This window comes from Lissotriton vulgaris, chromosome 7 (assembly GCF_964263255.1).
Source record: "Lissotriton vulgaris chromosome 7, aLisVul1.2, whole genome shotgun sequence".
Taxonomy (NCBI): Eukaryota; Metazoa; Chordata; class Amphibia; order Caudata; family Salamandridae; genus Lissotriton; species Lissotriton vulgaris.
Window position 1 is genome coordinate 615346863 of NC_141695.1, and position 12328 is coordinate 615359190.

The 12328-nt window shown below is 44.7% G+C and overlaps 1 protein-coding gene across 6 annotated transcripts in view; it reads right to left on the reverse strand.

Annotated features, from left to right (window-relative positions):
* The window catches only part of SLC25A19 (solute carrier family 25 member 19), a 306920-nt gene that overhangs the window by 40674 nt on the left and 253918 nt on the right, over positions 1-12328 (reverse strand). The window lies entirely within an intron of this gene.

Here is a 12328-nt window from a genome sequence, read left to right on the forward strand (position 1 = left end):
AACATAAGATATCAGATATGCCAAAGGTACAGGTCGCTCTGACTTCCCAGACTCCAGACTCCTCTACTAGTGTTAAAGTCAACCCCCAGCTCTCCCCAGTTACACGTCATTTTCACGTCATGACCAGTTACGCGCACATGTAGGGTAAAGGTTTCTGCGGACCCTGCAGACCTCTCTATGCATCCACCCACCTGTGACACTCATATGACTCATCGAGTGAACACCTTCGTGTACGCCTATTTACACGCCCTCTTTCACGCCCATGCGGTCTTATCTCTCTCTTTCTTCACTTGCTCCGCCTGGAGTGTTCCGCCTACTGTATTCATTGCAATTATGTGGCTTTTACTATATATAATGTGTGATGTTAATAAAACGTTAGATATCCCTTCCTGAACCTTAGTGGTGATGGAACCCAATTCTCCCATGGCTCGAGCCATTGCAATAAAGCCCTTTTGAACTCGGACACCACGGACTCTGCCTCTCATTTTATGAGCTATCCTCATTGATATTAATGTATAGAAAAATGACCAGGTAAATTGTATTTACGACATTCTGGCGCCCGAATAGGGACTAGTCCCCTTCCCCACTCGCCGGCGATGTAAGCGCAGCCCCCTGACCCCTTCTACAGCCGTGACGGACCCATTTCTGTGCACATCCGCGGGTTTTACTGCTAACTCCCTCAGGCTCACGGAGGAGACGGAGACTGCGACGAGGCATCCACACGAGGCGGTGAGGATTGCGGACCATCCCGACCAGAGCCCGAACCGAGAGAGCAAGGTCCGAGGTATCCCGAGGCCCACCTGTTCCGAGGCGCATGCGTAGCAGAAGCAGCAGTACCAGAAGCCGTAGCAGTCCAGTCCAGTTTCCGAGGCCTTCAGTTTTGCTTCCCGGTGAGTACCATTGTTGGGAGCGCATCTAGACGGGTTCATTTATTTGAGCCCGGTCAAGACGGGTCTGGGTACACAGACCCGGTATAGACGTGTCCATTTCGCTGGATGCGGTATGACGTGTCTCTTTATGAGACCGGTATGACTGTACTGTTCTAGCAGTGCATCCAGTATAGTATTGTATTTCCGATTATTTCAGAGTTGTGTTTTCTATGTACCAGGTAGTATCTGTAATGTTTTAATGTCGTGGTATGAGTGAGTGTTTGCAGTCTATTATTGTGCTTATTGTGTTTTTGTTCAAACTAGTACAAACATGCCACTGTTTTCGAAATTACGTCAGATAGGGACTAGGAAAGGGATACTCGAAGAGGCAGTTCCCGTCCCGCCAAGGGACACTCCTGGACACTTTATGTACCACAAACATGGCTTAGATGCTATACTGTACTTAGATTTATGGGTAGATTATACCAAAGATCTAGAAGAGAAATATAGATGGCCTGTCTCAGGGACATGGGATGTTGATTGCATCATGAGAGTAGAGGAAGCACTGTGGAAAAGAAAAGCCAGACAATCCCAGAAAGATGCCATAGAATTGTGGCGTAAAGAAGCGCATAGAAGAACAGAGAAAGAAATCCAGAAAGTAGAGAGAAGCAGAGAAGCATCGGAAAAAGCCAGGGAAAAAGAATTACTAGAAGAAGGTGAACGGGTTAAAGTAGAACAATTCGACAGACAAAGAAATGCCCTTATTAAAGGCATGTACCCCCTCCTCGCCGAGGGTCTACCTAAAGTGACCCCGGAAGAACCCAGTAACTTGCCGCCACCACTGATCCCGACTAAACTCCGTAGTCATAAACAGACCGCAGCGGACATTTTCTATTCCTCCTATTTGGATGACGTTGCTCCAGCATATGTAAATGTACCTCCTCCGAACCCTGTCGTTCCTGTCAACCCAACCGCTGCTCCTATCGTTCTTCCTGCTACCGTCCCTACCAATCCTTTTGGAACGCAACCACCCGTAACACAAGTTCAACCCGCATTACCGGCGACAGCGTTGGCAGTAAAACCTGATTCAAGCCAAGGCGATTCCAGTCTAGGAGCAGCGGGAGGGGGTCCCTCTACACCACTTCCGGTAAAACGATCATCACTACGAGAGTTAGCACTACAACACACGCCTAAAGCAGCTACATATCAATCCCTTAGACAGTACCTTACCGATTGTATATATGATCCCGTACCAGGAGAAGGTCCAATGCTTATATACTCAATACGTTTAAGACGTGTTGCAGATTATTTGCTTATTTTACCAGACATGAAAGAGCACTTAGACAAAATCTACCACTTCATTAGAACGGGGGAGGGACCAGACAGTATTCACGAGGCCATGGCACATAGAAAAGTGGAGCTTCAACGTATGCTCCTACAGTTTTTGATTAATTGTTTGATCAGGGACGAGACCAGCCAGACAAAGAAGTAACTAGAGGTATGATGAATTGGAGTGACAACATAGCTGCTGGTAAACATGATAAACAGAGTAGTGTAGAAAGCATGTACAGGAAAATTCGTAAAGAAATTCTTGATATACACGAGAAAGAACAAGCTGAGAAAGAAGACGAAGTCTCAGAGGACGATGATTTAGTAACTGAGAACCCAAGTCAAATAAATTACGTAGGTAGGGCAAGACCATTTGACAGACCCATACGTCTAGATTACAATAAACGTTCTCTCTCTCCAATACCAGAACAATATTCTCTCGAACACATATTCCAAGCCACTGACCAAGCACTGAAAAAACGAGTAGGGAGTAGCGAACTTAGTACTATGCATGAACAAGAACTAGCCCGATCAGCAGTCCAATGGGCTGGAAATGCTAACATATATAAGGATGATATAGTAGCGCAAACATTTTTGAGTCTTCCTCCGGAAGAACAGCGTTTAGCTGGTATGTATATGGTTCAGCACCTCATTACACTGTATGAAAGCCAGCATTCTGATCCAGGGCCCTTGTATAAATTATTGGAAGATTTACTCCTAGCTAGATGGAGAGGTCTAGGTACCGAATTAATTAAAGTCATACTAGAACAACGACATAAGTACATGACTTTCCTGACTCCGCATTTTGTCCCTGAACCACACCGAGAAAGAAAGACCTTTTACATAGACAGACAGAATCCCTTACGAGAGGTTCATCCCGTTAGAACTGACGGGGGTGCGCTTCAACGAGTATTCGTTTATACACCCTTGACAAAAATGGAATTATTGGAAATGCAAAAATTACTGCCCTGTCATGATAAAGACCCAGCAGCGTTTCACCGTGAATTAAAAGACATGCTCCGTATGGGGGAGTATACATACGCCGATATCATTAAAATGTTGAAAGTACTGTTACCAGCAGGTATCTATGAAAAACTCAAAGAAAAAGAATGGGAGGTGGGAGAGAAAAAGATTAATTGGGCAGAATTAGAAGACGACAATAAAAAAAGAGACCCAGGTATTGGTCTTTCGGACAAAGCTAAAGAATTACCCGAGCTATTGATACAGGTCTTGCCAAGATTATTGACTACTAAAAAGGAAGATTGGGATGCCATTTCAGCCTGTAAACAGAAACAAGATGAAGACACTAGTGATTTTTATTCCAGATTTGAGAAATGTTTTCTTATTAATAGTGGCCTGAAGACAAGTAGTGAATAGTACCCACATCTTTTTGTGACCAAATTGGTAGAGAATTCCTCACCCCAGATTAAAAATAGAGTACTGAAAGTTGAAAGTACCTGGCAAGCTAATAGTCCTTCCCAAATGTTACAGATGTTACAGTACCACCAGAACAGGATTAGAGAAGAACAAGAACACGAAAAGAGACGCATGAAAGACACGAAAATGAAAGTACTAGTAGCTCAATCAGTTCCAGCCGATGGTCAGAGAAAGGGCACAGCACCTGTAAAAGGGAACTGCAACTACTGTAAGCAGCCAGGTCACTATATAAATGAATGTACTGTCCTGAAACATAATATAGCTACAGGCAAGACGAAAGAAAGACCGCGTCCCCCTAGACAGGAACATGTCCCGCAGAACACGCAAACTCCACAGAACACGCAACAGACAGTAGCCGTACCCCAACCCATTGCTGCCACACAACATGTCACACAACAAATGTACCAGTATGCACAGTCAGATTACCCTGATTATCAACAGTACTCATGAAACAGCCTAGAGAGGGAGGTTGGCTTGCCCCTTATTGAGGTTCCTGTAGATCAAGAGGGTCCCTATGTGCATAGTCATGTATTAGGAAAGGACAGAAAATTTTTGATTGATACAGGGGCGAGCAGAACTACCATCAGTCACAACGAGGTTCCAGGGGCACCCCTCTCAGGCTCACAGAATATTTCCCTGGGATTTTCAGGAAAGCCTATTGTTAACGAAGTGTCAAAGCCAGTTTCCCTAGGAGTTGGTCCATTGTCTCGTACTACAGACTTGTTGCTTACGAAATCATGTCCAGAAAACTTGCTTGGTATAAAAACATTGAAAGAACTAGGAGCAGTGATTTGTTGTTCTCCGGAAGGAGTGAGATTGTTTTTACGTGATTTTAAAGGACATTATGTGTTAAGAGATTTTGATCCCAGACTTCAGAATGTACCACAGCACTTATGGGCGAAAGGTCCGACTGATGTAGGTTACATGCACATTACACCATACCGTGTCACACTCAAGCGAGGAGTCGTACTGCCACGAATCCGACAATACAAGTTACCACCTGATGCTGTAGTATCCTTACTGAAAATTGTTGACAAACTTATTGCACAAGGAGTGGTTGTAGAAACCGACTCCAATATATGCAATTCCCCTATCATTCCGATTCTCAAACGAACTGACCCAAATGCACCACCGGTTTACCGATTAGTGATTGATCTTCGAGAATTAAATAAATGCATAATACCCCAGTACCCAGTGGTCCCAGACATTTCTTCCCTATTGACTGCCATTGATTCCGAAGCGACGTTCTTCACTGTAATAGATCTCAAGAACGCCTTCTTTAGTGTCCCGATCCATCCGGAAAGCCAATACCTTTTCGGATTCTGTTTGAATGGCCGAAGCTTCAAATTTGCAAGAGCTCCTCAAGGGTTCACAGAAAGCCCTAGTATTTACAGTCAAGCGCTAAAACGACAACTAGACAGTATTCACATGCCTACTGACACTGCACTGCTCCAATACGTTGATGATCTTTTGATCACAGCACGGACAGAACGAGACTGCGAACGTGCATCACTGACAGTCTTGTACTTCCTGGCAGAAAAGGGGCACAAGGTGTCCCCTTCAAAGCTACAATTCTGTGTCCAGCAAGTTGTATACTTAGGTCACTTGCTGTCCAAGAGGGGTAGACAGCTGACACCTGACCGCATTCAGTTAATTGCACATCTTCCACAGCCCAAGACACAAAAGGAAGTACGGGCCTTCATTGGCCTCACCTCTTACTGTAGACAATGGATTCCCCAGTATGCATTTCTAGCCAAACCACTCATACAGTTGACAACACAGGAGGCAGCGACTTCGACTGTCCTCCCTTGGACTCAGGAACATACCCTTGCTTTTGATGAACTGAAGAAAGCTCTATGTCAAGCACCAGTTTTAGCGACACCATAATACAGCAAACCTTTTACACTTTTTGTTACTGAACGCGATGGCACAGCATTATCTGTGCTCACACAAGACCAAGCAGGAAAACACAAGCCTTGTGCTTATTTTTCTAGTACATTGGATCCCGTGGCCCAGGCTTTGCATGCGTGCCTGAAATCAGTTGCAGCAGCAGCTCTAGCAATCAGACAAAGCGATTCCATAGTGTTAGGACATCCTCTGACAGTACATGTTCCACACTCAGTGGAAGTTCTCTTGAATCGGACGCAGACACAGCACCTGACTATAGCAAGACTGACAGGATATGAACTGACATTATTCCAGCCACACATAGAGATCAGACGTTGTAACATCCTTAACCCAGCTACACTTTTGCCCTCAAGTACATCAGACCCTGCACCACATGACTGTGTGGAAGTGATTAAGACAGTGACGAAGCCAAGACAAGACTTGACAGACATTGCATTACCCGATCCAGACCTGACACTATATGTGGATGGTTCATGCATGAGAAAAAGTACAGGAGAGTTAGTGGCCGCATATGCAGTGACCACTGATACTGACGTCATAGAAACACGACGAATTGACACCTTGTCTGCCCAAGCAGCAGAGCTCATCGCTCTGACCCGAGCCTGTATACGAGCCAAGAACCTGAAAGTAAACATATACACAGATTCACAGTATGCCTTCGGAGTCGTACACGACTTTGGAGTCCTCTGGCAAGAGAGAGGTTTTCTGACCTCCCACGGTGCCAAAATACAGCACGGTCCCCTCATACAAGCTCTGTTAGATGCGATACACTTGCCCACAGCAATAGCAATCATGAAATGCCAGGCACATACTAAGGTCACGGATATTATTTCCCAGGGTAACGACCTGGCAGATCGAACAGCCAAACTTACAGCTCAGACTCAAACGGACATTCCAGATGACACGACGAAGACTGAAGTATCATCACTGACAACTTGCATGACAGTCAGGGATCCCTCACAAGATGTACTCGACATACAGACACATGCCACTTCAGACGAAATCAAGAAATGGGCTGAACAAGGAGGGGTCCAGACCGATCAGGGATGGATGACAAAAGGCAAAGGCACATGGTTTCTACCCGACTCCATGGTTCAGGTTATCATTAATACAGCACATAGTCCAGCACACTTAGGAGAAAAAGCCATGTTAGACAGCATACAGAACATCTGGTTCAACAAGCATTTACGTGCAGCAGCGAAACAGAAAGTGCGTACCTGCATGATCTGTTGTCAGTTCAATCCAGGCAAAGGCATTCCCGTGGAACAAGGTGGATTTCATCCTCCTGACCACCCTTGTGAAGTCCTCCAGATGGATTATATTCAGATGGACAGATGTCGAGGATTCAAGTATGTCCTTGTGGTTGTATGTGCCCTATCTAGATGGACAGAAGCGTACCCAGTCCCAGATTACACTGCTGTAACCACTGCCAAGCAGTTGGTTCGTGAATTTTTTCCGCGATACGGCTTGCCCCGTGTCGTGTACTCAGATAATGGACAGCCATTCTCCTCTGAACTCATGAAACAAGTATCTCTCCTGTTAGGATACCAATGGAAATTCCATTGCGTACGACACCCCGAGGCAGCAGGCCTCGTAGAGCGACACAATCAGACTCTGAAAACACGGTTAGCGAAGGTCTGTGCAGAAAAAGGCGTAGATTGGATGGTAGCCTTGCCGGTTGCCCTCTTTTACATGCGTATGGTAGCCCATTCCAGAACCGGACTATCCCCGTACGAAGTGGTCTTTGGTAGACCGCCGAATATGTGGGGTACGCCTATGCCGCGCAAGATCACTGATGTTGATAGTAATATGCTGACAGATTACCTGGCTTCCTTGATGTCTGCACTACTCTCTTGTCGTTCACAGGTTGCCGCCGCTTTTCCAGACAACACCCAGGTTAAGGACCACGTCATTGTCCCTGGGGATCTGGTCCTGGTGAGAAATTTCGACAGGTCAAGCCCTCTGGAGCCCCGTTGGAGTCACCGAAGCTTGTGTTACTGACCACGAGGACGGCTATAAAAGTGGAAGGACGAAAGGGCTGGATCCATGCCCACCACGTTAAAAGATTCCTTGGACTTGGCACGATAAGGAAAACTGAGGACTGTTCCGTGAAAGAATTTGAGAACTGTTCCGACACTGACACTAAACTCCCTTTGCTAGAAAAAACTCCGCAACAGGAGTATAGACAAAAGCTACGATCTAGTAAGTCAGACAGCGTTTAATTGTTTAAGTCCCCCTCGGGTGAAGCGGTTAGACAGGTTCCTGATATGAAAAAGATCGTAGACCCAAACAGTCAGAGAGATAGACAGAAAAATATGAAAGAGAAATACTGCAAATCCTTACGCAGTAGATGCATAGTTACTTTGATCATTATGTTTATTCTAAGTATTTCGATTATATGTATAAGCTTGACGCTACATGTTTTCTTTCCTTCTCTTGGTTCACATATACATTCATCCTTCAATGACACTGTAGAGCACACATTCAGTGACCTGCCACCTCACGAACTGTCATATCGACTAGCACTGCGCAACAACACTTTTATTCGCATGTTACACCATTCCCACCAGACTAGCAATATAACAGATTGCTGGGTATGTGGCCGACTCCCACCCTACCAGAAAATTAAGGGAGCTCTGCCCCTTTTTCCCTATCCGTTCTCCCACAATGGTTCGTGCGGGGCATGGTTTGCTTTAATGTCATCACTAGATAGTAAGTCCACAGTTTCCCAGGGCGATTGGATATGGGGAAACCTGAATACCGTTATGAATAAGGCATGTTTCCCAGACAAAGACGGTCTTCCCCAAAGGAAAGGGACCGATCTAGAAAATGAAGTGTACGAATTAGGTAATTTTTCCCTCAACCTCATGATTTTGAATGTCCAGTCCGAGACCAACACAGGTTCACCTTTTATAACAGTCTTACCAGTGAAAGGTGAATTATGCGTCAGGAAAAATGGTTCAGTGCACCTAGGACACAGTGATTGTAATACTTGTGGTCGAATTCAGTGATAAAGGAAAGTCTACTTTTAAAGCTTCCCGCCATTCCTATTTCATTTGTGGTCAGACAGCCTATGTACGTCTGCCCTTGGACTGGGGTGGAACGTGTTATATTGCGTTCTTACTGCCACCTGTTTTTCTAGCCCCGTCCAATTATCATCGAGATTCCCAACTAGTACATGTTAGGCACAGGAGAGACCTTCCTCCGGTTATTGACTACTCTGAGTCAGCCTGGGACCAGTACAAGGATTACATTAAAGGATATTTTTGGTTCATAGGTCCCGTGCAAAATAGTAAAATAATACGCAGACTAACAAGAACACTTGAAGCAGTAGTGAATGAGACTACTTCTGCCTTAGGAAACTTAACAGAAGAGCAGTCTGCTATGAGACTTGTTGTTCTTCAGAACCGCCTTGTTCTTGACGTCATCCTGGCCGATAGGGGCGGGGCTTGTAGAGTGATCGGCTCCAGTTGTTGTGTGTTTATTCCTAATAACGCACCATCAGTGTATGCAGCAATAACAAGACTCCATAAGATAGCTCACCAGATACACCAGAATCCAGGCACCTGGACTTGGTCCGGTTGGCTCTGGAGTGTGATATCAGCCTGGGGATGGAAAGTATTGTCATTCCTAGGAATAATACTGCTCATATTATTCAGTTGCTGTCTCTGTCTGCAATGTGGTCCAGCGATTTGCGGCTTGTGCGCCACTGTCTGTATTCCCAGTCCACGTTCACGTTCCCGTGCCCGAATAAAAAGGGACGAGCAAATGATGCTGTATGAACAAATAGATGGTCTCATGAAGATAGATATATCCTGAAGGGAACGTAGGGGACAAGGAGGGAATGAGGAAAATGGAATTTTATATGGCCTATGTATCCCCTACGTGTACCCCAACGTGTAGTATATATGCATGACGTCCATGCATTTTCCCTCTATGGCCGAAACGAAGACGCATTTACATTTGCGTCCAACGTTAACATGTCTGTTATTAGGCCCTCCATGAATACAACGTTAATTCAGCCTTAAGGCCTACATTGCCAATGCATTTACATGGTATACGTTTAAACATCAAGAAACACACGTTTTTGTGGCCCAGTCGAGCCAGGCCCTGAATTCAGGCTCCGAGTCTTCTCTGTCTCTGAAAGCTGCAGTTTAGGTATGCATCCCTGACCTCTCACCCACTCCCTGCCCAGCCGAGAGGTGCCCGGCCTGGCCTGCCTGCCTGCCAAGACGGTATTTTGCCTACAGTTATCTGCTCTGCCTCCGCAGAAACACATTCCAGTCCAGTGAAATAGGTAAACATTTTCCGCCTACAGAGCATAGGGCCTAGCCTTCCTGTCTCCATATAAGTGATTTACTGAACCCGTTGCCATAGTAGGCTCATGGCCCCTGCACCATGCATGTAGAAATATATGCACACACTAGTATTTAATGATGAACGGCCTCTGCTCGAGAGACCTTTACTTCAGACAATACATCCTCCAAACATAAGATATCAGATATGCCAAAGGTACAGGCCGCTCAGACTTCCCAGACTCCAGACTCCTCTACTAGTGTTAAAGTCAACCCCCAGCTCTCCCCAGTTACACGTCATTTTCACGTCATGACCAGTTACGCGCACATGTAGGGTAAAGGTTTCTGCTGACCCTGCAGACCTCTCTATGCATCCACCCACCTGTGACACTCATATGACTCATCGAGTGAACACCTTCGTGTACGCCTATTTACACGCCTTCTTTCACGCCCATGCGGTCTTATCTCTCTCTTTCTTCACTTGCTCCGCCTGGAGTGTTCCGCCTACTGTATTCATTGCAATTATGTGGCTTTTACTATATATAATGTGTGATGTTAATAAAACGTTAGATATCCCTTCCTGAACCTTAGTGGTGATGGAACCTGATTCTCCCCTGGCTCGAGCCATTGCAATAAAGCCCTTTTGAACTCGGACACCACGGACTCTGCCTCTCATTTTATGAGCTATCCTCATTGATATTAATGTATAGAAAAATGACCAGGTAAATTTTATTTACGACACTACATACCGCAGAGATATACATTGTCCAGGTACATATATGTGGAATTACGTAGCATTCTATTTACATTGGCTTTGGTACTTTAGCAGCACCCCCTCCAGACCCTCCTGTGTCACTGTCGTTTTTTCCTTCACTGGTGCCTCTTTAGGGAGTGACACTTCAGCAACCTTCCCCATACGTTGTTTACAATATATATGGAGAGTTGTTTTTGGTCCGAGCCAATATGTCTCAGGGACAGTGTCCCTCAGTGTTTTATCCCTTTGCCCCTACTGTCTAACGTCTACATGCTTCAGAGGGCGAATCTACTCCATCAGTAGAGGGCACAATTCTGTATGTAAGTGGATGTTAGCAATAGATGTTTGTCCTTGCTAATCACTCGATGGCCCAGAGCAAAGCTAGAATAATTAACTTTCTTCATTAGTGGATGGACAATAACTTTTTGAACCCGAACCCATCTAAAAGGGAGCTTTTCCTGACCTCCCTGGACCTCGTCCATCGCTACACAATAGATCACTTCTTATGGGCCTAATCCCATCTCCTGCAACATCAGTAAGTAATCTGGGCATATACAGTGTTTCTAATTTCACTCTAAATACTCGGATAGTCAAACTAGACTGGTTTCTGTCTTCTCAATACTCTCAGATCACTGCTTCCCCTCACTGACAGTTTTGATGTGAAGGTTAACGCCCTAATCCAATCGACTGGACCATAGCATAGCCATCTACATTGCTACTCCACAGTTTCTTTTATGTCAGTTTAAACTGTTCCAAAATGCAGCCTGTAGACTTAATTCCATCCCACCTAAACATGCACATTTTACTCCAGTGCTAAGACATCTACAATGAATCCCCATTAGGCCGAGCTGGAAATTATTAAGTACCTGGTTATTGTTCACATAGCCCGACTGTCTGTATGAACAGACAATGAAATTACAATGTTATTGTACACAGGGCCTAGAGTAAATTAAGCTTGGCTCCAACATCAGAAGAGCCATACATCTTAAAGTACCCATCAAACCCCATTCGGACACCACTGGGGCAAGCAGGGGTTATGGGGCTTCAGTCATGGGGGTCCAAGGGCCTGTCCTACTAAGGCTCTGCAAACTGGGCAAAGTACAGCCCATTCCACACTTGACTCTTAGGGTAGCGAGGGCGAGCGGACACAGGTTCACAGTGAGGTAGTATAGAGGTGCTCGAGCTCAGACCTAAACAATCAGACAACACCCCAATAAAGTTAATATCCAGCTAATTCTTGCCTTTACAAAACAAGCCTTTGCAATGCAATAGGTCTCGCATTAGGAAAGTTTGAGCTATTGGTCTTGTAAATGAATTTTTTTTTATTTATGTGTTGTTTTTGAAAATAGTTAAATTAATAGCTTTGTCAACTACAATGCCAATTGTTCTAACTTTCGCAAATGTGACACCTATAGTATTTGTAATGCAACATGTTTTGTATTTACGTGACTTAGATGTATTTATATTACAAATAACAATGGCTTTTATTTTTTAAAAATAATTAATACTTAAATAAAAGTGATTGTAATTTATAATGGTAATAGCTTAAACTTTTGTAAATAACTTTTGTGAAGATTATGTTCAGTGTATTTTATTGTGACGAAAATCCAAGAACAGAAGTGAAATAATAACATCTTTTTGTGACATTTGTAATAAATCTTGAAACATTGAGAGAACATATTTGAACCAGTGATGCTGAGTGATGCTGTGGCTGCGCTGAGTGATGCTGTGGTTAC